The sequence below is a fragment of the Pelophylax lessonae genome (assembly GCF_965119305.1).
Source record: "Pelophylax lessonae genome assembly, chromosome: 1".
In the NCBI taxonomy this organism is placed as follows: domain Eukaryota; kingdom Metazoa; phylum Chordata; class Amphibia; order Anura; family Ranidae; genus Pelophylax; species Pelophylax lessonae.
The window spans coordinates 387,777,867-387,805,714 of NC_138768.1; positions in this window are offsets into that span (position 1 = coordinate 387,777,867).

A 27,848-nucleotide genomic window follows, 5' to 3' on the forward strand; every position below is an offset into this window, starting at 1 on the left:
ATGTTTTCAATCTCCTTGAGTTCTTTCAATGCTCTCTTTTGTGATGGGGTTAAGTTGGTTTTTCGGGTGTTTTTGTGTATTTTTTCGACGTCTTTCGACATTTGTCTGACAAACAGTGCAATAGTGGGATTAGTGCTTAGGGGTGGAAATTTTTGTGACTTTTTTCGTAACGTATCGGTTGTTGTAGCTTCCTCTGTTTCGTCATCACTATCCGTGGTTTCATCAGTTTCTTCTGGGTCACTCAGACCTCCTTCTTCCAATAATAAGTTTAAGTCTCGGATGGCTCGAAATTCCGCGGCTGTCAATGGTGTTGGTTGTTCTTGGGTTACTGGTTTCTTCTGATACATGAATTTCAATAGTAGATTCCGTACGAACAAGTTAATGTCTTTTATGGCCTCAAAGGTGTCCATACTTTTATTGGGGCAAAATGACAATCCTAATGATAATACCTCCTTCTGTTCTAGTGTCAGATTATAGGAGGAAAGGTTGATCACGTTTAGTCCCTCGGTTCTTCCTGTTGCGGGTCCTGTTGTTCCTGTATTAATGGTGGTTTCGTTTTGGTTTTGGGTTTTTTCCCTAAAAAAGGCCCCTTTTGGGGTTGTTTGGGATCATCATCCCTGTTTTTCTGAGATCTTGTAAAAATCTTATAGTTGGTTGGTCTGCTGGTTGTGGGTACTTCCATGAATTCTTGTTCTTGGGGGTCCATTTCCTCTGGTTCGTTTTGTGTTCCCCATTCTCTTCTATCATAGTTCCTTTGTGGATCTTGTTGGTAATTTTTTGTTTGCTTCCTACCTCTGCCTCTGTTAGTATCGGTCCCAGAGTTATAGGATGATGAGTCCGTAGAGTAGTTGGAATTTTTTGTTGGTTTGTTTCTATTCTTATTTGCTCTTGATGTATTTGACCATCTATATGCTCTGCCTTGGGTAAATGCGTTTTTATCTCGCCAGTATTTTCTTTCTTTTTTTTGCAGTATTTCTTTTCCATATTCCTCTAGGTGGCTCCGTTCACATCTAGGCGTTTTGGGGCGTTTTTGGGGCGTTTTTCTGCTCTAGGATCAGCTCTCAAAACGCCCAACAAGACAAATCCTATTCATTTCAATGGCCCCTGTTCACATCTGAGTGTTTTGACGCTGTATACAAAACGCCCAACGCTCAAAAAAGTACATGAGCTTCTTTTTGGGCAGATTACAGGCGTTTTCCATTGATCTCTATTCAATCTAAAAACGCCTGCACAAAAATCGCGGTAAAAATCGCGGTAAAATCGCGGTAAAAAACGCTGCAAAAATCGCTGTAAAATCGCGGTAAAAAACGCGCGAAAAACGCTACGCTCAGGTGTGAATGTAGCCTAAGGCTACTTTTTTGAGCGTTGGGCGTTTTGTATACAGCGTCAAAACGCTCAGATGTGAACAGGGGCCATTGAAATGAATAGGATTTGTCTTGTTGGGCGTTTTGAGAGCTGATCCTAGAGCAGAAAAACGCCCCAAAAACGCCCCAAAACGCCTAGATGTGAACTGAGCCTAAAGGAACTTGACTAGAAACTATAAACACAACCAGAAAAAACACTTTACAATAAAGCATAAATTATCAATTTTTGGAGTGTTATTAAAAAAATGATATTAAATATTATAATATATATTAAGTTATGTTCAATGTTTATCTTAAAAAGTTTATTTTCATAATCAACCTGAATTGTTTTACTCAAGGAACACATATTAAAATAACAATTTAAAAAGCTAGAGCCACTAGCTCGTCAACTTCCCTGTATCCATACTGCTAAGAACAAAGGTACAAACTTCTTAAGCCTCAAAAACACATTTATCAATCAAAGCTCAGTCTAGATGTCTTGATCCAAAGAAATTCAAAACAAAGTCACCAGTAGAGCACTGTTAATTAGCTCCTCTATGCCAAAACAATAGCATCTATCCTTGATCTGTACACTTCACTGATTAATTTTCAACATCTATCAGACTTTAGATACTTTTATTTCTTCATTCCATCCAAGCTATTCCTGGACCCTTCCTCTATTATGGATATACTTCCCACTTTGTACAGTGAGGGTAAAAAGCACAGTAATGCTGGTCCTACATGGTTATACATTGTCCCTCTGAAAAAGTAAAATTGTGTATGCAGTTATTCAATATTCACCAATGAAGGAATGCTTATTAATTAAGATAATGCTGACTCTGAAATATGTATTAAAAACAAAAATGCTGAAAGCATACCTTTATTAAAATGACTTTGCTAATAGCCCACCTCACCAAATAATCTTTTTTCGGATATGAAAAAAAAAACTTATCTCATGGGGTAGAAAATGTTGTCCTTGAAAGCAAAGTATTTTAATTGATTCTGTTAGTATTGCTGATTAGAAGTTAGCAGTGAAGTTCAAGAACCTATGCTTGTGAACTTGTGGGAACACAAGGAATACCCAATATGAGTTCTGCATTTTACAAATTAATTTACACTTCTTACAACCCTTAGGCCCAGTTCACACTGGTGTGACATATGTGCCAACTTTGAGAGCACATGTCGTATGACATGTATAAATCAATGGTTCCCTATGAGAGCTGTCTTAACTGGTCCGACACAAGTCGGTCTGATTTTGAAAAAGGTTCCTGCACTACTTTGGTCTGACTTTGGTCTAACTTCAGCCCATTCAATATCATTAAAGTCAGATCAAATTCATATCATCATCTTAACTGATCTGACTAAGGCATGTGACTTGTGCTCTGAGGATCTTGAAGGGGAACCCCACACCAAAAAAAAAAAAAAACGGCAACAGGCCCTGTAACAAGGGGGCCCCCAGATCCCAGCCCCCCCCCCCCCATGTAAATGAGTATGGGGTACTTTGCACCCCTACTCATTCCTCATTTACCCAAAAAAGTGTCAAAAATAAATAAAAACAGTACACAGGTTTTTGACAAAGTTCTTTATTAAAGTAGCTCCAACAAGTCTTTTTTCTCCAGTGATGTCTTCTCCCTCCAGTCTTTTTTTCCATTTGTTTAGCTTTATACTATTCTGAGAGGGGTAAAGACAATGAAATTACCAAGTTACAGAATGCACTTGCAGAAGCATCAAGCCCTGTGAGATGTTACAGAACCAGAATCAGAAAATTAGACTTTAAATTTAAAATGACATACAGGTACTCTTGGGGAAGCATTGATTGGGAGAAATCTAAACTTTGTAATGAATTATCATAGGAAAATGAGAGATTGAAATTTAGAATAATGGAATTAGAGAGAAATTCACATAAATGCTTTGGTTCCTTCAGTCTGCTAATTAAGGGGAGTGGTTAATTAGTAACAGGTGCTACAGGTACTATATAACTTTCTGTAAAACTAACTCTGAGCTTGCTTATGCTAGAGCTTGCCCACCTTTTGCTTAATGGAACTTTGACAAAATGGAAATTTGACTAAGTGATGATTTAAAAAACAGAGTTTTAAACAGGATTATAACAGGAATCTTCTAACCTGTAAGTAACATATTACATTTCCTGTTAGTAATATTAATATTGTAACTGGGATAATAAGTGCTAGCAAGGCTGACGGTTTTGTGCAATGCACTGTGTGCTGCATGTATACAACAACAACATTAGAGCAACAGCTTCAGGATAGATACCACTGTGACCAATGTGAGCTGGTTGCCCTTCTGGAAGCTCACATTAGAGATCTGGAGGAGCAAATTGCAACACTGGGCAGAACTGACAACCTTGAAGTGGTTTCTTTTCTCGCTGAGAAGATCATTAGTAGGGTTGATGTGGAGGGAGTGGTAGTTGCTCACAGAAAAGGGAGATCAGCCCAAACAGTTTCACCAAGTTGGGTAAAGTTGTGGGGGTGGCAAGCTCAGAGGTGGCAGCTCTAGGTCACTGCTACCCCTAACAGCTGGGAAAGCAGCCCATCTAGTAGGGGTGGTGAGGGTAGTGCCTAGACAGTTGGTGGTAATATGGGATTTTATTATCAGAAGAACTGATAGAATAATGTGTTATCCCTTTGCAGCCCTGTCTTATGATATGTGATCAAACATACTCAAAACATAACAAGGGTGACAAAACTTACATCAACATACAAAATTCTATCAATCAAATATTTACTTAAATAACATTAACATGCATAATGTCCTTCCTTATAAACAAAAATGATGAATCAATTAGTAAGTACTGTGTAATCCTCCTATGTAGTCTGTGTGGAATCAGTGCTGATATATAAACGTGCCAAAGATGTTATTCATATCCTAATTAATTAATACGAATCGATTGATTAATGTGCAATCCATGTAAGCATTGTCACTTGTTCCACCAACTGTAGTGCTCTTCTCTTTACTGGCAAATATATATATCCTCACCTCCAGTATTTGACCCAAATTATGTCAAATAAAGCTTTTCCCTTAAAACCGGGTAGGTGTAAGTTCAGATTTTTCTTCAGATCCAGTTATCCAAGGAATTCAATCCATCTTCATCCTCCTTCATCATAGCATTCCAGTTACAAGATAGTACATAATTGCTCTGAAGCTTAGAATAATTCTTGACCAGGATCGCCTTAACCGCATGGTTTACTGTCTCCCTGGTGCCAGGGTTCTGCATTTGGTGGACCGAGGTGATAAATTACTGGGAATGGCTGGGCATGACCCAGCTCTCTTGGTCTATGTTGGAACCAATGACAAATTACATAAACGGAGGCGGCTCCTTAAGAATCAATGTAAAGAACTAGGCTGCAAAGTGAAGGGAAGAACCTCCAAGGTGATATTCTCTAAAATATTGGCTGTGCCATGCACAACTCAGAAAAGACAGGGGGAGATTAGAGAACTGAATGCATGGCTTAAATACCTGGTGTAAGAGGGAAGGATTTGGGGTTCTAGAGCACTGGGCTGTCTTTTCATTGGGGTACAACCTATATGCTAAAGATGATTTGCACCTAAATGGAAGGGGGTCTGTTGTGCTTTTTTAAACTAAGATTGAGGAGGGAGGAAGAATTTGATTATAATGGGGCATATAATTCAGACGAGGGGTCAGTCCATATTGATAGGTGGAACTGGGAAAGATGGGGGGAGGGCTATGGCAGGTGATAAGAAGGTTCTCATGTTACAAACAGCCATTGGAAATGGTACTATTTGTACTAAAATAAAATATATGCAAGATATGTGTGCTAAATGTGCCAATTAATTAAAATGTTTGTTCACCAATGCCGGAAGTCTGCCAATCAAAATAGGTGAGTTGGAAAGTTTGATGCATGAAGAGAACTATAATTGAATTGGTATTGCTGAATCTTCGCTTCATTCTTCACATGACTGGGCTATTAATATTCCTGGCTATGCTCTCTTTTGGAGAGACAGGGTAATAAGAAAGGTGGTGTTTCTGTCACTATGTGAGAAGTGATCTCAAAGCGAGTGTGAATGAGGACCTAGTTGATGGAGAGTGTGATGAGGCTGAAGCATTATGGGTGGAACTGCACATGGGTGTGAGTACTACAAAGGTAATCATTGGGGTTTTTTATAGGCCCCCAATGTTAATGAGGATGTGGAGACTCCTGCTCGTTGCACAGATAGAAAGGGCTGCAAGGGCTAGCACAGTAATATTAATGGGGGCATTTTAACTTTTTAGGGTACAGTTTTTAGAGGCCCCGACTAGGAATGATGCTCTGCTGGATCTGGTAATCTCAAACCATGCAAAGCTTAATACTAATGTTCATATAAAAGAACAGGGTAGCAGTGACCATACCATGATTTCATTTCATTGTGTAGGCCACAAGCACATACTTGAAATATAAGAAAAATTAACTTTAAGAGAGCAAGTTTTATAAGGATGAAATTGCTCTCCAAGACTTAGACTGGGAGGGAATATTAGCATCGATGAATACAGAACAGAAATTAGAATTCTTCAAATAGACTGTATTTGAACATACTGCAATATATATTCCCGTGTGCAATAAGTTTAAAAGGCTAAAACTAAAGCCAATGTGACTCACGGCCCCAAAGCTAAAAAAAAAAAAAGCTATAAATAATAAGAAAATAACATTTAATACATATAAAAATAAAGGAACACTATCATCATTTATTTTTTTTATTTTTTTTATACTTTGTTTTTATTTGCATATAAAATTTCAATATACAACAGTATTCCACCAATTTGATTTAGATTCACAAATTACATAATAAAATTATGCGAAAAAAAGAAAAAAGGAAATACAGTAATTCATACATTAAATATCATACATTTTTTCCCTTCCCACCCTCCCCCCCCTCCCAGGATTCCTCCCCTTCTTGCCAGCAGTTTCCATTCAACAGTGCCTCACCATGGTATATATGCTTAACTATTTAATTCAATATATTTAGTTGATTTTTTAAATTCTATCCATTTCCCCCATTTTCTTTTCATATTTCTTGGGATCTCCTCTTGTGTATTACATACATATTCCATATTATAGTTATTATTTATCTTTTTACACCATTCCTTTATTTTCGGGCTCTCCTTTTCTCTCCACTTTTTTGGTATGGTTCCTTTTGCTATATTCAGCATGGTTGGGACCAGAGTCATATTATATTTTTTTAAAGGTATTGTTGTTTTATGAAATAGGCAGGCCCATGGATCGCCCGGCACTTTTATTTCGGTGATATCTTCAATCAGTTGTCTAACCTCTAGCCAGAAATCTTTTATCTTGGGACAATCCCAAAATAAATGATATATTGTACCTATGTTGCCACAATCCCGCCAGCATTTGTCTGTCTTGCCTGGTTGGTATTTATTTATCACTTCTGGGGTGATATACCACCTAAATAGACATTTATAGTTTAATTCTGTAGTACTTACGTCTATGGCTGTGGATCCAACCATCCCTAGTACAGTCCCAAGTTCCTGTCCTTGCAAATGTGTCCCTATTTCTTTCTCCCATTTTACTATATATGGAGGTTTTTCCAGACTGTGCCATTCCGTCAGCATTTTGTAAATCTGAGACACTCCATGCCTTTGCATGGGAGAGTAGCTCAGTTTCTCGATGTTGTTAAGATTTTTTTCAGACCTAATCGGCTGTGGTAATGAGCTGACAAAATGTTTCAGCTGGAGATATCTCCAATCGTCTATTTTTATATTATTATTTTCTTGTTTTAATTTCTGAAGTGTTTTTATGTGACCTTTGTGTAAGATATCTTTTAATTGAGTGTTCCCTATCCAATTTCCACCTTGTTCTTCTTCCCCGGGTGGGAAGTATTTAGTGCCATTTAATACTATCATTGGTGAATTGTATTCCCATTTCAGTTGTTTGTTTATCCCATCCCATATTTTATAGACTACCTTTGTCAGTTCATGTGCTCCCTGTGTTTCCCTATATTTTGGTGGGATCCATATTGTTTTGTGTAGGTGATTATTATTTTGTGTGCATTCTATCTCTACCCATCTTTTTTCCCTCCTTTCTGTTTTTGTCCAATCCACCATTCGTGTAATAATTACCGCCTTATAATACCTTTCTATATCTGGAGTTGCTAATCCTCCTTGTGTTTTGCTTCTTGTAAGGATCTTGTACTGTACTCTGGGTTTTTTCCACTGCCATATATACTTTGTCAGTAAGGTTCTGATTACCCTAAAAAAAGTTGCGGGGATGTTTATTGGCAACAGAGAGAAGGTGTATAAGATTTTTGGCAAGATAAACATCTTAACAACATTGTTTCTTCCGATCCATGAGATTTGACCATTTGATTTCTTTCTTATTTCTGTTTTTATTTCGTTCAATAACGGTATATAATTAGCTTGGTATAATTTTTCAGTTTGAGGTGTTAAGTATATCCCTAAGTATTTTAATTTTTCTTTTGTCCACGTATATGGGAAGTATGTTTTTATTATTTGTTCTTCCTGAGTATTTAACCCTATATTCAAAATCTCTGATTTTATTGGATTTATTTTAAAGTTTGACAACTTTCCATAATCTTTTAACTCCTTTTGAATGTTTGGGAGGGTAATCCTTGGATTTGTGACGATGAATAACAAGTCGTCAGCGTATGCTGCGACTTTGTGTTCATCTTGGTTTACCATCACTCCTTTTATGTCTACATTTTGTCTAATTTTTGCCAATAATGGTTCCAGGGTTAACACGAACAATAGGGGTGACAGGGGACATCCCTGTCTTGTCCCATTACTCATTCCAAATTTCTCTGATAGACTTCCGTTTATTTTGATTTTTGCCGTGGGGTTGTTATATAATGCCTCTATCCATTGCCTCATTCTTAACCCAATCCCTAAATTTTTTATGGTTTCTTTCATGAAGTCCCAGTCCACCCTATCAAAAGCCTTTTCGGCATCAATTGATAATAGGATGGAGGGGGCCTCATGTTTTTTTGTTTTTTGTAGAAGAAGCAGGGTGCGTATCACATTATCCTTCCCTTCTCTACCTGGAACGAATCCGGTCTGGTCCGGATGGATCCACGTTTTTAGTAATTCTTTTAATCTCGTTGCCAAGATTTTCGCAAATAATTTTGTGTCTGCGTTTAACAACGCAATTGGCCTATAACTAGAGCAAAGGGTTTGATCTTTCCCTTCTTTCGGTATGACCGTTATATATGCCATTAGAGATTCTTCTCTTAGTTCTTCCTTCCCTATTTTATTCAGGTATTCTTGCATTTTTGGTATTAATATTTCTTTAAATCTTTTATAGTACTTTATTGTGTATCCATCCGGGCCCGGACTCCTTCCATTTTGAGTGGTTTTTAATGCTTCTCTTATTTCATTTTCAGTAATTGGAGCTTCGAGAAGTTCCAATTTATCTTCTGGGATTTTGGGCAGGTTTGCTTCCTCAATATATTTTTGGATATTTATTATTCTTTCCTGTCTTATTTTTGAGGTTTCTTCCTTCCGGACGTTGTATAAAGCACTATAAAAGGCATGAAACGCTTTAGCTATTCCTGTGGTTGGATTAACTGTTTCGTTTTTACTGTTTTTAATTTTTTCTATGTAATTTTTTGATTTTTTCTTTATCAGTAATCTTGCTAGGGATTTCCCTGGTTTATTTCCAAATTTGTATCTGTATCTAGCTATCCTATTGAAATGATTTCTAGATTCTTCTTCCAATAGATCTTTTAATTCATCTCTATTAATTATAAGGTTTTTCTCTATTTCTTTTTTAAATTCTTTTTTATGTTTTTGTTCTAGATCGTATATTTCTCTTATGAGTGTATTGATTTGATTGGACCTCTCTTTCTTTTTTCTTGATGCACTGGATATTAATATTCCTCGGATATACGCTTTATGTGCTTCCCAGAGTGTAGCGGATGATATTTCTGGCGTGTCATTCTTTTGAAAATATAACTCTAGTTCTTTTTCTAGTCTATTTCCTATTTCTTCCTCTAGAATTAGTTCTTCGTTTAACCTCCATGTTCCCATACTTTTGTGGTGGGTCGGTGTCTTAATTGTTAAGGTTAGGGGAGCGTGGTCTGACAATGTGGTTGTACCTATTTCTGTAGTTTCTATAAATTCCAATAGGCGATGGTCAATAAAAAAGTAGTCCAGTCTTGAGTACATCGAGTGTATTGAGGAATAGTAAGTATAATCTCTTTTTTTTGGATGTTGAACCCTCCATGCATCTACTAATTGACTCTGGTGTAACTTTTCCCTTATTTTCCTTAGTTTTTGTTCTCCCAGCATCCTTACACCCGATGTACTGTCGACGCTTGGGTCTATACAAAAATTTATATCTCCTGCCATTATCAGATAGCCTTTTTTAAAGCTCTCTAGGTCATACAGGATTCTCCCCAGATATTCACTTGGTTTTTTGTTTGGGTTATAGATATTGGCTAATGTCAGCTCCATCCCCCTTATTTGTCCCTTAAGAAAAATGTATCGACCATTCGGATCTGTTTTCATTTCTTCTAGGGAGAATTCTATATTTCCAGCTATTCCTATTGCTACTCCTCTTGCACGCTCTATTGGTGAGTCCCCGTAATACCATTTAGGAAAGTGTTTAGAAAAAAGTTTTATATTCGAGTGGAGAGAGATGTGCGTTTCCTGCAGAAAAGCGATATTTGCTGCTTCTCTCCTCAACTCTTCCAATATTTTATACCTTTTTATATGGGAATTTAATCCTCTTACATTGTATGTTATTATTTTTAGTTGTTCATCTTTCATTTTTATTTTTTCTGCTCGGTCCAGCGCCTCCTCGAACACGGAGGCGCTGGATCGATTTAAATTCTGCTAGCAGCATACTACCAATGTTGTTGGTCTGACAAACTTTTAAAATTTCTTTTCCTTTTGGGCAATGGAGAGTTTCCCTGTCCCTTCCCTTCCTCCCATCTCTCTCCCTCCCCCCCCCTCCCCCCTACCTCCGTCCCTCTCCGTCTCATATTGATATTCTTTTGATCAGCTTTTGATCTTAGGGTATTTAGTTGTTTCTTTGGGTCATTCTCCCTGATACCCATTTCCTTTGGGGTGGTGCTCTAGTGGATTAGCACGATATGTCTCCTTCCTCAATTGGAAGGACATTCCGGCTTTGGGGGGGGCTATCCTACTTCCTTTGTATAACTTATCTCCCTTCCCCTCCCTCCCCCTCCCTCCTTCCCCCCCCCGGCCCCCCTTCCCTCAGTCCCCCCACACAGTTCACATCGATATGAGGGTAGGAGAGAGCCCCTCAGCGTATGGCAGGAGAGAAAAAAAAAAAAAAAAGGGTTCTCTCCCGGTTTGCATTATTTAGACAGTATTTCCACATATTTTATCTTTTGTTTTTTCTAGCTAATGTCCATTGCTGTTCTTCCGTCTGTGAGTTTCTTCCTGGTTCATCTTCCCTGTCACCTTCATACCATCCGGGCAGGTTTGGCTCCTGTATATCAAGTTTTTTGCAAAATTCTTGAGTTTCCTCTGGAAAAGTGAGTTTTGCTGATCGTCCATTTCTTTTTCCTATTAAACTAGCTGGGAAACCCCAATTATATCTGATTCCTTGTTTTTGCATCTCTTCTGTCAAGGGCTTTAAAATTCTTCTCCTCCTCAATGTTTCCGGTGCCAAATCTGTAAATATCTGTATCTTGTCATTTTCTGTATTTCCTGCATTTAGTAATGATTTATTCTTCTTTAGGTTTTCCCATATTTGTGCTTTATCTGTATAGTTTTGAAACCTGATTATCACATCTCTAGGTGATTCTGCTGGGACTCCTGTCGGTTTTCTTATGCGATGGGCTCTTTCAATCAGTAATTGGTCTTCTTCCCCTCTACCTAATACTGGGTTTAAGATTTTTTGAAGTTTTTCTCCTAAATTTTCTTCCTGTGCTGTATCCCTTAATCCTCGGATCCTCAAATTTTTTCGTCTTGCTCTGTTCTCTTGATCCTCTAGTTTATAAGCTAGATCTCCGGCTTTTTTCTTGGTCTCATTTATTTCTTTTCTCATTCCCTGTATTATTTTTGTTTGGTCCTCTTGTTTTTTCTCTAGTTCTTCTACCCGTCCCAGGGCGTGTCCCAGATCCATCTGGACACGTCCTAGGTCGGTCTGGATTTTAACCAATTCGATTTTTAATGATTTTTCCAATCCTGCGAACATTTCTCGCATTTCACCTTTTGTAGGGGCATGTTCTTTTGTTTCTCCCTGCTCTTCCTCTTCTTCCTCATCATTTTCAGTCCTTAGGCTTAACTCTGAGTTTGCTGAACTGATTGGTGATTTAGCTACTTCAGCTTTTTGACTTTTCTCCGCTTTCTTCTTGTCTGTTCCATGTTGTTTTTCCTGAGATGTTTTTTCTGAGGAGTTTTCTTGTGTCATAAATTTCCTTATTGTGTTAGGGCTTGAGGTCACCCTTGGTGATTTTGCAATAGCTCCTCCTCTTGTGGATTTACCCCTCATTGTGTAGAGAGTTGTTCCGAGGTTCCTTTATAAAGTCTCACAACTCCATATGTTGGTACTCATAAATTAGGTATACCGTATTGATATTCAGTATAAAATTTGTTTGCATTCAAACCGGAGGGAGACACAGAAAGGCCGAGTAACCTCTATTTTGACTCCGTATTAACAGGCAGCTATAAAGGATAGAAGTATGAGGCACTTCCAGCCTTCCACCTCCCTACTCAGGTCCTTATACAAGCTGGGGTGAATCTCATCCTTAAATGTTAAAAATGAAAAAAAGAAAAAGAGCAAGAAAGAAACTCATGCTGTATGGCATAACAAAATGCTTGGGCAATGCCAGGTATTATTTCACAGAGAAAGTGTTAATTATTTTATACAGCCTCGAGGTCTTTGTTTATACCTGTGTTCTTCTTATGAGTCTCTGTGTAGGTCCTTCATTCCTTCACCTACTAAATTGGTATACATACATATGTACCTGCATATGATGGTCCGGCTGCCGAGGTACCATGTAGTATAAACGTGTGCTGATTTAAGGTATGGAGAAACTGTTGCAGCTGCTAATCCAATAAAAGACACTTATGTGAAGTTACTGGTTTAAACAAGGAGCAGCTAGATCAGTCTCAGGTGTGCTGGCTTTATATTTTACCATACTGTTTTGTTGTATATTATCTCTAGGAAGTCTTTATAAGTCCTTCTAATAAACAGTAGGATGACAGTAGAGATGATATAGAAAGAGGGTTTACTCCTCTGTAACTCACGGTTTTTGTAGACTGTCCTCTTTTAAAATTTCTTTCTGTTCGTCTGTAGGCTGTTTGCTCTCCTGTCTCCTCAGCTTCCCAGCCCTCAGGCATCAAGGCATCGGCATCTCCAGATAGACTATGCGGGATAGGGTGAGACGGTGCAAAAATGGTGAGGAGTCTTTCTCTCCTTTTCAGCTACCCTGTTGACTTCACATCGCTCACAGGACTCAGGTGGACCGGGCAGCTCTCTTGAGGTCCGCTCCCTCGGGACCCGCTTCTTACTGTCCACGTCCGGCTTCCCGCGCTAGCGGTTAGCATAGAGGCCTCACCTATCGCCGCTGTAGCTGCCCACCTGCGTCGCCGTGCAGGAGACAGGGCTCGCCAGCGCCGGCGTCAGTGTGCTGCAAAGCGAGAGGAACTCCTCCAGGTATCGGTGCTGCACGGAGCGTGGTATCAAACCATGGAGGGAGACGTCAGGCAGGGGGGGGGGGGGGGTCAGCGAGGTTCACCGCTCACAGTGCCCGCGCTCATCCCCGGGAGCTTAGGCGTCTAGAGTCTGGCCGAAGGTGGGTCGGGAGCGGTCAGGATCCTTAGTTCCTTCATGTAGGAGATAGCCTTCTCCCCCTTCAGCCTACGTGCGTGCCGTTAGGCTCCTCCCCCTCATGACGGCCCGCCCGAAAAAAAAACCACTATCATCATTTAAATGTTGCAAAGAAAATAACAGAATATGTAAAAAGAAAATCAAGGCTGCAAAAATTCAAAACGAAGGACAGAATTCAAAAGATAGTAGGACAAATGAAAGGCGGACAAAAATGTGGGTGAGGACGTAAAATCACCTTATCTTAATAAAATACCAAGAATGGCTCTTTACAAGAAAGAGCCGCTAGTTCCGATACCCTTCTAGCTGAAGTTATCGCAATCAAAAAGACCAATTTTTTGGTTAAAAGAACCAGGGGAACCTGCCCCAGAGTTTTTTGCAAAACTGCCAACACCAAATTTAAGTCCCAAGCACACAATGGTGGCTTCACTGGAGGAAGCAAACTTAATATTCCCCAGACAAAGGCTTGTACCAACGAATGGGAAGTGATTGGTTCCTGGAAAAAGACAGTTAAAGCTGAAATCTGCCCTTTAATTGTGCTCAGGGCTAATTTCATATCTACCCCTGCTTGCAGGAAGGATAGAATTCTCCCAATGATATATGTGTGGGGATGCCATTTCCTGGCTTCACACATAGTTACTAGGGATGATCGAACGGTTCGGGTCCACCATCGGTTCGGCCCGAACATTGGGTGTTCGAGGTTCGGCCGAAATTAGAACTTTTTGCCCAAAAAGTTCGGAATTCGGCAACCAGAACTGACCAAAATGCAATGCTTCAGGAAATGGGCTTTAAAAGCCCATGATTGGACCAGAACCATTAGCAAAAGCCAATTGAGGGGGCAGGAGAATGCTAGGAATGTGATTGGAGTGACTAGGGGGTCCCTAGACCAATCATTAGTGAATAAGCCCCCCAGTATATAAGATCGCCCCCGCCATATTCCTAGCATTGTTATACTGGACATGGAAGAGAGTGGAAGCAGTTCTGTTAATTTGACTTTAAAAGTGTCATTTAGCTATTTTTAGTGTGAGGAAAGGGATATCTAGTGTAGTTAGAGTGCTCCTTTACACTTAAGTTAGCTTCAAAAATTTAGTTTCTGTAGGGAAAGTGTTAAGTGTAAAGGGACCGTAGTGTAGTGTAGGGTTAACTGACAGTGACTGCTATGGAAGGGTGACAAAACCCTTCCATAGCAGGGTGACCGCTATAGAGAAATGATCGTTTCTCTGAGTTGCTTCGGGACAGGCATATGGCTTCTCACCAGCCAAGCATTTTTCATGCTGCAGGGGCTGCCACTGCCAGTGCTTTTTTGAGGACATGTTTGATGTCAGACATGACATCTGAACATGTGTATAGGGGGTATAGATACACATATATGTCTGTATATATACCCCTAGACATATATAGGTGTGATAATAGCAGAAATATATGCTTGCGCTAATGAAATCATTTACAGTAATATATTTCTGCTACTATCACACCTATATATGGCTAGGTGTCTATATACATATAATTATGTGTGTATATATACCACTATACACAAGTTCAGATGTTTTGCCTGCCTCAAAAGAACCCAAAAAAATGCCAAAAAAACACTAGTGTCAAAAAAAAATGCCCTGGTGTGTTTTTGCTGGCATTTTTTGGGGGGTTTTGGAGGCAGGCAAAACATCTGAACTTGTGTATAGTGGTGTATATACACACATACATATATTTATATACACACCTAGACATATATAGGTGTGATAGTAGCAGAAATATATGCTTGCGCTAATGAAATCATTTACAGTAATATATTTCTGCTACTATCACACCTATATATGGCTAGGTGTCTATATACATATAATTATGTCTGTATATATACCACTATACACAAGTTCAGATGTTTTTCCTGACTGCAAAGAACCCAAAAAAATGCCTGCTATTAAACCGGCAAGGTGTTACAGCAGCGAAGCCAACCTCCTGTGCTGAAAGTTTTCTAATACAAACAATCTTTTTTTATGGTTCTGGACATGCTACAGAGCTGAAACTTCACATGTACACTTTTTAGACCCCCCCCAGATATGAAATCCAAAGTAAAAATCAAAAAAATCTTTTTTTTTTTTAATTTTTCAATAATTGGCTTTTTTATCAAAAATTACAATTTTTAAGAACTTGTTTGTGTTATTTTGTGTCTGGGGGGTCTAAAAGGTGTACCTGTGAAGTTTCAGCTCTGTAGCATGTCCAGAATCAGAAAAAAAAGATCATATAGGTGTAAAAGGAGGGTCCCACATCCCTGTTCTACTGAAAATTATCTTTTTTTTTTCATGGTTCTGGACATGCTACAGAGCTGAAACTTCACATGTACACTTTTTAGACCCCCCAGATGCTAAATCCAAAGTCAAAATAAAAAAATCTCTCTTTTTTTTCAATAATTGGCTTTTTTATCAAAAATGACAATTTTTAAGAACTTTTTTTTGTGTGATTAATAGTTAATGGGGCATGACCCAGAACCCTAGGCACTTTTTAGGGGGCATTTATTGGGTTTTAGGGCTTAAAAATTGTGTTTTTTGATTACCGAAGTTCGGGTCCCATTGATTTCAATGGGGTTCTGAAATCCGGGCCGAACTTTCGGGAAGTTCGGATGTTCTGGCCGAACCGAACTTTTCAAAAGTTCGATCATCCCTAATAGTTACATAGTTAGTGAGGTTGAAAAAATACATCAGTCCATCCAGTTCAACCTATGATGTGTGTGTGTGTGTTTGTTTTTAACTGTACATTGTATACCCCTGTATGTTGTGGTCTCTAAGGTGCCCATCTAATAGTTTTTTGAAACTATCAATGCTCCCTGCTGATACGACTGCTTGTGGAAGAGAATTCCACATCCTTACCGCTCTTACAGTGAAGAACCCCTTACGCACTTTAAGGTTAAACCGCCTTTCCTCTAGTTTTAGTGAGTGGCCACATGTCTTATTGTATCTCCTTTCTCTGATTAGTTTGTTCCTTATGCTAGGGTCGCCAGTACAGTATTTGTACATTGATATCATATCCCCCCTCAACCGTCTCTTCTCAAGAGAGAATAGGTTCAGTGCTTGAAGTCTTTCCTCATAACTGATGTCCTCCATTCCCCTAATTATTTTTGTTGCCCTTCTCTGGACTCTTTCCAGTTCCAGCACATCCTTCCTGAGGACCGGTGCACCAGGCAATGTAGGACTTCCAGACACTTTAATAAATATTTCTAGAGACTGGCTTCCTGGCGTTGATCAGTGTATGAACTGCTGGGCCAGACAAACCCTGCTCTTTCAAGATTAAAGCTTCAATAGCAAAGCCATCAAATTTAGCGACTGTACAGCAGGGTGGAATATCGGGCCTTGAGAGAGCAAGTCCGGATGCAACGGAAGGACCCAGGGCCTCGTCACTGCCAACTTCTGGATTTGTGCTTACCAAATCCTTCTCGTCCAAGCCGGGGCTATCAGAATTACTGGTTTCCCCTCCAGCTGGATCCTGCGCAACAGAAACAATATCAGCTGTACCAGAGAAAAGGCATAGATCAGGGAATACTCCTCCTAAGGAGTCACGAAAGCATCCACTCTGACTGCGAGTGGATCCCTGGTCCTGGACACAAATCTCTCCAATTTGTTGTTGAACCTGGATGCCAACAGATCTACGTCTGGGACCCCCCAGCATAGGCACATCAAATGAAAAATCTTGGGATGTAAGGATCATTCCCCCGGAGACGTGTCAACGGCTCAAATAATCTGCCTGCCAGTTCTCTATTCCCTGAATGAATACTGCTGTCAGGCATGGCACAAACTTCTCTGCCCAGGACAGGATGATATCCAATTCTTTCTGGGCTGAAAGACTCCTTATGTCTCCTTGATGGTTGATATGATGCAGGTGCTGCTGATGGCATGTTGAAGCTGATAGCTCTGGGCGGCGAGGATTAAAACTTTTTTAAATGCATCACTTAGGCGGCCCCCTTCTCCACCGCTCCACTTTTGACCAACAGAGGCCTCAAAATACCGTTTTCATGAGACTGTAACCTACGACAGTCTGAAAAGGTGTTACATAAACTCAGGCCCGGACTGGGACAAAAAATAGGCCCGGGCATTTTGGACTGAGCAGCCCGGGAGGTGGAAGGGGGGGTGACGGGGGCGTGGCGGGGCGTGGTGTTCATCGGGATGGTTAATGACAGGATTTAATGTTCCAGGATGTGTGGATTCGATTACGGTACCTTTTTTAGTTTAATCTGACAGACTGGGTCCAATTTAGATTAGAGCTGCCATATGATGCTGTTTTTTTTGTCTTACTTTAAATCCTGTTTTGATGGTTGAGTCCTAAAAATAGTATGAAGCAGCACAAGATGAGGGTTACTCTAATCAAGGGGTAGACAACCTTTTTGGGCACAGTGTGCCGAAAAAATGTTTTCAAAGAAATTGGGAGTGCCAGATACATAAAAAACAACTGTCAACTCCATATAAAGTAATTGCTGTAAACCGCTTGAATAATAGTAAGAAATCAAGTGAGCTTTGCACCTTCACAAATCAGATCAGCCCCAATTTCTGCACCCTCACACATCAGATCACCCCAATTCCTGCACTATCACACCTCAGATCAGTCCCAATTCCTGCACCTTCACACCTCAGATCAGCCCCAATTCCTGCACTATCACACCTCAGATCACCCCAATTCCTGCACTATCACACATCAGATCACCCCAATTCCTGCACTATCACACCTCAGATCACCCCAATTCTTGCACCATCACACCTCAGATCAGCCCCAATTCCTGCACCTTCACACCTCAGATCAGCCCCGGTAGGCTGGCACTGGCAGCAACAATTTTATTCAAATCAGGATTTCTTCTGCAAATAGGCTGGCATCAGAGTCAGACAATTACCAAAATCAATGTCACCATGACACATGATCAAAAAATGAGGAAAAATAAGGATTTCTTCTGCACATAGCCTGGCAGTGACATCATCAGATCAGACAATTAACAAAACCAATCTCATCAGACACATTATCAAAAAATTAGGAAAAAAAGGTTTTCTTCTGCAAATAGGCTGGCAGTGGCATCAGATCAGACAATTAACAAAAAACAATCTCATCAGACACATGACATGACCAATTCAAATCAGGATTTCTTCTGCAAATAGGCTGGCACTGGCAGGAACAATTTTATTCAAATCAGGATTTCTTCTGCAAATAGGCTGACCTGGCACTGGCAGGCATAGTACTAGACTAGTACTATGCCTGCCAGTGCCAGGCCAGCCTATTTGCAAAAGAAATCCTAATTTGAATTAAATTGTTGCTGCCAGTGCCAGCCTATTTGCAGAAGAAATGCTGATTTCTTTGAATAAAATTGTTGCTGCCAGTGCCAGCCCAGCCTATCTGCAAAATAAATCCCTAAGTAGAAATTACTCCTCTCTCCAGTCCTCCACTTACCTTGGGTGTGCTGTGCGGTGTGGCTGCAGAGTGTTCCCGCTGGACATAGTACAGGAGATGGTCAGAGACTACGGACCTGATACAAGAGATGGTCAGAGACTACAGACATGATACAGAAGATAGTCAGAGACTGAGGACATGATACAGGAGATGGTCAGTGACTGAGGACATGATACAGGAGATGGTCAGAGACTGAGGACATGATACAAGAGATGGTCAGAGACTGAGGACATGATACAAGAGATGGTCAGAGACTAAGGACATGATAGAGTAGATGGTCAGAGACTGCAGGAGTGATACACGAGATGGTCAGGGACTGGGGACATAATACAAGAAATGGTCAAAGACTGGGGACATAATACAAGAGATGGCCAGAGACTGGGGACATAATACAAGAGATGGTCAGAGACTGAGGACATGATAGAAGAGCACAAGGGGGGCTGGAGAGCACAGGGGAAGCAGAGAGCACTGGAGGAGCTGAAGGGCACGGGGGGGACTGGAGAGAATTAAGGGGGGTTTGGAAAGCATTGCAGGGGGGTTGAAAGGTGCAGGGGTGGAAAGCACTGGGGGGGGGCAGGGAGCACTGGGGGAGTGGGCAGCTAAAACCAGGGGGATGGAGAGCACCGGGGGAGGGGGTGAACTGGAGAGCACTGGGGGGGACTGGAATTCACTGAGGGTGTAGCTAGGGAGCACAGGGGGTGGAGAGTACTGGGGAAGCCAGAGAGCATGGGGGGAGATGAAAAGCACTGTGGGCATCTGAAGAGCACTGGGGGGGGGGGTAAAGAGCACTGGGGGGGCTGAAGAGCACTGGGGGGATAAAGAGCACTAGGGGGATTAAGAGCACTGGGGGGATTAAGAGCACTGGGGGGGTAAGAGCACTGGGGGGAGGGTTAAGAGCACTGGGGGGATTAAGAACACTGGGGGTTAATAGCATGGGGGGTTAAGAGCACTGAGGGGCTAAGACACTAGGGGGTTAAGAGCACTGGGGGGGCTAAAGAGCACTGGGGGAGGTGCTAAAGAGCACTGGGGGGAGGGACTGGAGAGCCTTGGGGGGCCAGAAAAATAAGTTGTATATGAGGGGGATGGGGAAGCTGCATAAAGAGGAATTGATCTTTCCATATTCCTCCTGCAGCCACCGAATGCCTGCAGAAGGGAGAGGAGGAGAATCAGCCATTCTGCGGCTGCAGGAGGAATATGAAAAGATTCCTTTATATGCTGCCTCCCCATCCCCCTCCTATCCAGCACACACATGAGGCTGCACAGGATGACAGCAGGCATTTACCTTCTTTACGCCGCCGCACCCCACCCCCCCCCCCCGCGAGCAGCGCAGGTTGAAGGAGCTGCCACAGAGCCACTGCAGCTTCCTTCTCACAGAGAAGCAGGGCGGCCCGCCCCCCCCCCACACCCCCTGTTGGTACGCCACTGGGAAAGACTCAGCCTCTCTGTCCCTTCTTCTCGCCTGGCATCCTGGTTGCCAGGCGACCGGCGGCTGCGAGGCGCATGCGCGAACCCGGGACCTTCAGTTCAGCGGCAGCTTAGGTTACCATGGAGCTGCTTGGTGGGCGGGGGAATGGTAAGACTTTTTCGATTCCTATAGCATACATCCGCTATGGCCGGCCCTGTATCCACCCACGGCTGGTCATTCCGCTATGCAGCACATCCACATGCGGCCAGTCCTGAATGTCACTGCAAATTCTTCCTAAGTCATGGCCCACCGAGAATATGCCCGGTCTGTTCTATGGCCAGTCCGGGCCGGCATAAACTCCTATTTAGGGTGTTCCCAAGATATTTTTTTATCCTGTGCTCCTTCTGCGAGGACAGGATGACCCCTGAGAATTTCCCCTTGTAATGGTGGTCAAGGAGGGTTGCCAACCAATATTGATCCTTCTCCTTGATGCCATGGATTTGCGGGTCCTTTCGCAGGCTATAAAGAATAAGGGAGCCCATGCACTGCAAATTTGCCAAGGCATTAGAAGCAGAGTCCTCAGGGTCACTGAAGATTACACAATCTGGAACTGCCTCCTCCCAGCCACATACTACTCCCAAGGTTTCTGGGGACTGAAAACCATCTCTTAAAGATTGACATATATCATCCTCTGCTTCAATGCCTCCAAAACTGTCTGAAACCTCCTCCCTTTCCTTTTGTGTAATCTGTGGCATCGCAAGAATTGTGTTTGCATAAAGTGTTCCTTGAGAGCAAAGGAAGTCTTCCTCTTTCTCTTGCTGCTCTGCCTCAAGTGCCCTGTTCATAATGCCACACAGAGCATGCTCCAGCAGGAACACGAGGGATAGTGTCATTGATGCATGCATTGTCACGGTTCAACATCCTTGTCACCTCCTCAAATGGTTACAGTACATGTAATGGATGTAATCCTGAAATTGATGGTTAAAGTGAAATGCCTATCTCAGTTTATGATGCATAGTCTATGTGTATATATATATGTTACCGCTGCATTTTATTCCTTACTCAAAAATGACTGCTAGATCACCCCTCCCTTCGGAGTAGCAAGATGGCGCCTCCAGAGAGAGACTCCACTCAAAATAGAAGGCTGTCATATCCTGGAAGAAATTCTTAGACACATAGATACATAGATACTCCAATCGCTAGCTTGTACGTATTATATATGACTATTTCCTGTAATGGATTTTCCTGATGCTTTATAATGCTTAGAAAGAGGAACAATTAAAATAGAATGAACTATCTGACTGAACTGCCTGTGTCAGTGTTTGGTTTATTCTTTGTGTGCAATATTCTGAAATTCAGAAGGGGCAGATATAATCTAGGACTGTTCTGGTCCAAATCCAAAACATTTTTGGCACCCCAGATGGGACACTTTGGGTTCTGAACCAAATGTAGCTGATCGAGAGGAAACCAAGAGGAATCAACACAGATAAGGGCAGAGACTGATCACCTCTGAATATACGGTAAGACATATTTCAAAATCGTGCCTGTATACCCTGCCTCTATGATTGATTATCTTTGTGTCCATATCAGCTGCCTGCAGTCAGCATAGACAGGTAACATAACTTGCCCAAAGTCTATTAACAAGGAACCTGCATAATTTATATCTGCTGCCTGTTTAGTTATATGTGTGCTGGCTTGTGGCGGGGTGATGAGACGGTCAGAAGGGAATTCTGTCACAGATGAGATAACTCCCCTCTGAGTCATTTGTTAGTGTGTGTTTGCACGAATGCTCGGGGGAGGAACCCCTCTCGCATAGGCCACATTAGGAGCCCCCGGGAGGAGGGAAAACATGTTTGACTCTGGGACCCTGTGAAACAGAGTTTATTCTGACAGTTTAAGCCCCCTTTTAATGAGTCCGCAATGTCATGTGTGTCATGTCTCGAGTTCCTATGTGTTCTGTTATTTAGAGGCCCTTATCTAGGAAAGCATTTCTTTTGCTGCGTGCAAAAATTAAGTGGGATTGAGAAATGGCACCTGAAATGATATATTGAATTTAAGCTATCTTGCTAGACAGATTAATAGTACTTGCTTCCTCTTTCTTGCATACAAGAGTATTGCATCCCCTGCAGCAGCGGAGCAGCCCCCATATTCTGTGTCACTTCAACGTCCTTTTTTTCCCTGTGTAGTGTGACGTATACACATATATGTAATTGGAGACAGATTCCCCCACTAACTCAACTCATACACATCACCTTCCCCCCCTGCAGTTTTATCAAAACCGTCACACAAATCCCACCTATAATGGGTCAGAAAGTGGGGAAGCCGAAGGATAGGTTCTTAGCTGTTGATCTGGTATCAGATCGTGAGGGAGAGCAGGCAGTGAGGAAAGGAAAAAGCTTGCGAAAATATGTGATATGAGCACGCCCTCGGGTGGCCGTTTGCAACCAGAGCAGTGGCGGGTTTTGTTAAAAAGAAAGAGAGGTCTGTTATCTGACCACGGACTGCTTCCTACGGCAGAAGCCTGGTACAGGGTGGCAAGGGCCATTCATCAGGAAGGGTGGATAGAACAAGAGACCAATCAACAGGGTCAAATTGTTTATATATATTACAGGCCAGAAAGTAAGCTGAGGTTGGAGCCAACACCCTATTAAGGCGCCCGAATCTCAGACAGGGAGTACCGTCCCCCAGCAACCGCCCCCTTGCTTGACCCTCCCACAAGGCTCTACCCCAGGCACCCTCCCACTGTAAAACCTCCATCACTACCCATGCCACCGCCCCAGATTGGAGGCCATCTTGCTACACTCAGCCACAACACAGGAAGGCTTCCTGTGATGACTTTGTTTGATGGCCATATTGGTGCACCCATACCCTTGTGTCCAGTAATAGATCAAACTGAAGCATACTACAGAGCACAGCCTGTCTCACTAATGGTGCTTGATACCAATGATGGAACAAACTTAAGCGGTGTTAGCTACAGCCACTCTCACTGCGGAGCTCAGGCAGCTCAGGTGGATCCCACTCTCACAGAGGTCATCGTGATCCTTTCCCCCAGTGAACCATCCCGCAGGCCACCCGCCTCACCAGCGGTCTGGGAAACAGCCACACCGGCTATCCATTCCCAATACTTACCCCCACCGGGGAAACTAGCATCAGTTCTTAATCCAGCACTTGGCCAGGTTTAAACGCCTGGACTCACACTCCCGATGTATTCTCCACCTCCAGATATGTCTGGGATAGCCATAAGTGACTCACGTGATACCGTATAATATGCATTTCCGCCATCTAACCCCCTTCCCCCACAACCACCCAGTATGCAGGGGGCTCCTGGTTCGGCTTCTTATCACCAGGAACAGGGGCCATATCATCAACCAGGAAACAAACAAATTTCATATGCGCCTAGGGGAATGCCTGTAGCCAGAGAAGCACCCCTAATGTATGTGACATTTACTCCTGGGCAGGCATCATCTCTTGTAACCAGTCTGCCAGACCCTGAGAAACAGCCTATGCCATTTCATAGGAGAATTGCACAGATCCAGAAAGCATATTCTTGTGCCTGGCGAGATCTATTAAGCCTGTGTGAGATTAAGGCAGGAGATGCCTATTGGCCAGTAATGAAAAAATGTTTCAATGCTGCTAGAATTGGCGCTTACCACACTTATGAATCAGGGTGTGAATTTGTGACTCAGTTGCAGCAGTGGGCGCGTGATCGCCTAGCTGACCAAGCAACCAACATACAGGACATTACACAGGACAAGACTGAATCAGTTGAGAAATTTCACACTAGAATTTCACAGGTATTTACAGATTTGGGATTCAGCATGCAGAATAAGGCACACACCCAAATGCTGTCCTCCGCATTTGTTTCAGGCCTTAAGGAATATATCCGGAAAGATCTGCTCTTATCTCGCCCAGAATATAGAGTGATGCCTCTTGATACTCTACTGTTGGTAGCAAAGGGCATAGAATCTTCCCAGGGAAGTAAAAAGATGACCCCTGTCATGGTAGCCTCTGACACACCATATCTGCCACAAAATCTACGAGTCTGCCATAATTACGGTAGGCCCAGGCACTTCAGAAGGGAGTATCGAAATCCTCTGAGGTTTCCCAGCAGACAGCCTGGCCGTGGGGGCTACCCACAAGGAGGTGCTCAACATCAAAGATGAAACAACCAGGGGAACCCATCTGGCTCTCTTCCTGACACCTGGCCTCCTCCACCTGACCAAACTGACCTCCCCCGCTAGGATTTCGGCAAGCCTGTGTCGCACATGACAATTATGACCACATCATCCAAAGACGCCGGAGGACCCCTTGCAAAAATAATCCTCCCCATCGAGGGCCATCCCACCACTTTCCTTTGTGACACAGGTGCTGCAGAAGCCTAATCAGAGCTGAAGAACTACCCGATACCTCTTTCCTATCGGATATTGATACAACCTGCGTGGGAGTGGATGGAACGCCCAGAAAAAGCCTTTTGACCCACCCCCTACAAGTTGGAAACTTCCCTGACCTACTAGCAAGATTTGTTGTCTCTTCCACATGTCTTCTAAATTTATTAGGGGCTGATGTCTTGTCTAGACCCCAAGCTTCCATTTCCTTTCAACCCGATGGTGGTGTTAAAGTGACTTCAACACTGACTACTGAAGATACCTCAGCACTGTGTTCCATTCCACTCCTGCTTTCCTTGGAGGAAAAGGATGTGACGGGGATCCCACAAGAAGCCTTAGACTGAATACCCTCATGATTGTGGTCTACAAGCCCTGAGGACATCGGTAACCTGAAAGTCCCGCCTATTATCGTCAAAATGAAGCCAGGGGCAACTTACCCCAGAAAGCCCCAATACCCTCTTAAGCCCTCCCAGTCAGCTGCAATTGCTCTCCAAATAGAGGCCCTACTGCGGAATGGAGCTCTTAAACATTGCACAAGCCCCTGCAACACTCCTTTCTTTCCAGTAAAGAAGAAAACCCTGAAAGGAGAACCTGTGAAATATCGAATGGTAAATGGTAATGGTACGGTAAACGAAGCAACCATACTGGAAACACCCATTGTACCTAATCCACACACCTTGCTGTCTGGAATACCGCCCACAGCAAAATACTTCACAGTGGTGGATTTGGCAAATGCCTATTTCAGTGTCCCCCTTGACCCTTGTTGTCAATTCCTTTTTGCCTTCACCCACGAAGGCCAAAGTTATACCTGGGCCGTAATGCCTCAAGGAGCACAAAATTCCCCATCTCAGTTTGCCAGGGCAATGACATTCATTTTGGACACATGAATCAAACTCCACCAGGAGGTTGTGCTCCTTCAGTATGTAGACGATCTCTTGCTTTGTGCGGACTCCCTAGAAGAGGCATTGACTCGCTCTGAGAGCCTCCTGTGCTACCTGGCCGAACAAGGCTGTAAAGCCTCAAAACTAGGGTTGAGCGGACACCTAGATGTCCGTGTTCGACGGGTTCGGCCGAACTTTAAAAAAAAGTCCGGGTCCGTGTTCCGGACTTTTACCGAACTTTTCCCGGACACCGAACCCCATTGAAGTCAATGGGGACCCGAACTTTAAGGCACTAAAATGGCTCTAAAACACCAAAGGAAAGGGCTAGAGTGCTGCAAATGGCAGCAAAACGTAATTAAGAGCATGGCAAGTGCTCTGCAAACAAATGTGGATAGGGAAATAACTTAAAACAACAAAAAAAAACAGAAAAATAAAACAATGTTCTTCTTCATCTCTGAAGGACGAGGCCCATATGGAGTAGGAGGGAGGTTGAGGTGGTGGTGGATGTGGCGGTGACATAGGCATGCGCACAGGGTGTGCCGGGTGTGCCTGGGCACACCCTAATCACCTAGGGCACATAGCATTGCCAGTGAGGAGATGGGAAAGATCTCCCTCGGACCTGCTCTGCTCTATTTCTCTTTGCCTACAGGTACATGGCCCCGATACATTACTCTCCCTGCTGGCAAACACATGCATGTGTATTTCAACTTTGGGGTGCACACCTTAATGCAATAGGCTGCGCACACCTATGGGCGGTGTAGGTGGAAGCGGCGGTGGAGGAGGACCAGGGCCGGATTAAGAGCATCATGGGCTTGGTGCTGAGGATTTTGAAGGGCCTTAAGGGCCGTGCCTTGCCATGCACCCAGAGGAGGAAGGGTGCAGCCATGCATGCCTAATTCAACATGGGATGCTGTCTCTGAAGCCCATAAACACATCCATGCATCGGCAACTGTCCCTCCTTGTCCGGCCTTCGCGCTGTGTGGGGAGGTTCTGAGGGTGCTGCCTGGGGAAGCGAGCATAGAAGCCAGACTTGCCAGACTTCTGTGTTTACAAGTGACAGAAGAGCGGTAACAGTGAATATGGCCAACCCGGGGCCTATATAAAAGGTAGGGGCCTGGAGCTGCAGCTCCAATAGCCCCTACGTTAATCTGGCCCTGAGGAGGAGGACGAGGTAGCCAACACTGCTTCTTTTCACAAATTTTAAATGAGGGTACACCCCAAAAGAGTGAGAAAGAGCAAAAATGGAACAATGGGTGGGTAAGGTCGGTATCCATTGCTATTCTGCATAAGGTACGGAAAAGTCCCGTGGGATCCATGCCTGGTTCATTTTAATGAACGTGAGCTTGTCCACATTGTCTCTGGACAGGCGGCTGCGCTTGTCTGTTATAACGCCCCCAGCCGTGCTACATACCCGTTCATATAATACACTGGCTGCAGGGCACGCCAGCACCTCCAAGGCGTAAAGGGCAAGCTCAGGCCATGTGCCCAATTTGGAGACCCAGAAGTTGAAGGGGGCAGACCCCTCATTCACTACATGTAGGCGTGTGCACACATACTGCTCCACCATGTTGGTAAAATGCTGCCTCCTGCTAAGACGTTCCATCTGAGCTGCTGGTGCTGCTGTTTGTTGTGGCGTGCTGACAAAGCTTTTCCACATTTCGGCCATGCTAACCCTGCCTTCTGAGGTGCTGGCGGTGCCCTGGTTGCGTTGGCGACCTCCTCCTCCTCCTCCTCCTCCTCCTCTGCCTTGTGCTTCCACTGCGGCCCCGCTGTCAGATGGGAATGCCAGCAGCATGGCGTCTACCAGCGTGCGCTTGTACTCGCGCATCTTGCGATCGCGCTCCAGTGAGTGAATTAAGGACGGTACGTTGTCCTTGTAACGGGGATCCAGCAGCGTGGCCACCCAGTAATCAGCACAAGTTAGAATGTGGGCAACTCGGCGGTCGTTGTGGAGACACTGCAGCATGTAATCGCTCATGTGTGCCAGGCTGCCCAGAGGCAACGAAAGGCTGTCCTCTGTGGGAGGTGTATCGTCCGTGTCCTCTGTATCCCCCCAGCCACGCACCAGTGATGGCCATGAGCTGGCCTGGGTGCCACCCTGCTGTGAACATGGTTCCATCTCCTCCTCCAGCTCCTCCTCCTCCTCATCCTCCTCATCCTCCAGAACTGTGCCCCTGCTGGACAATTGTGTCCCTGGCGTTTGTGTGTGCAGGAACCCACCCTCGGAGCCCCTTGCGAATGACTGCCCTGAAAGCCTTGGAAATGTTACCTCTTCATCCTCCTCCTCATCCTGTGCCACATCCTCTTCCATCATCGCCCAAATTGTTTTTTCAAGGAGGCATAGAAGTGGGATAGTTAAGCTGAGAACGGCGTCATTGCCACTGGCCATGTTGGTGGAGTACTCAAAACAGCGCAACAAGGCACACAGGTCTCGCATGGAGGCCCAGTTATTGGTGGTGAAGTGGTGCTGTTCCGCAGAGCGACTCACGTGTGCGTGCTGCAGCTGAAACTCCACTATGGCCTGCTGCTGCTCGCACAGTCTTTCCAGCATGTGCAAGGTGGAGTTCCACCTTGTGGGCACGTCACATATGAGGCGGTGAGCGGGAAGGCCGAAGTTACGCTGCAGC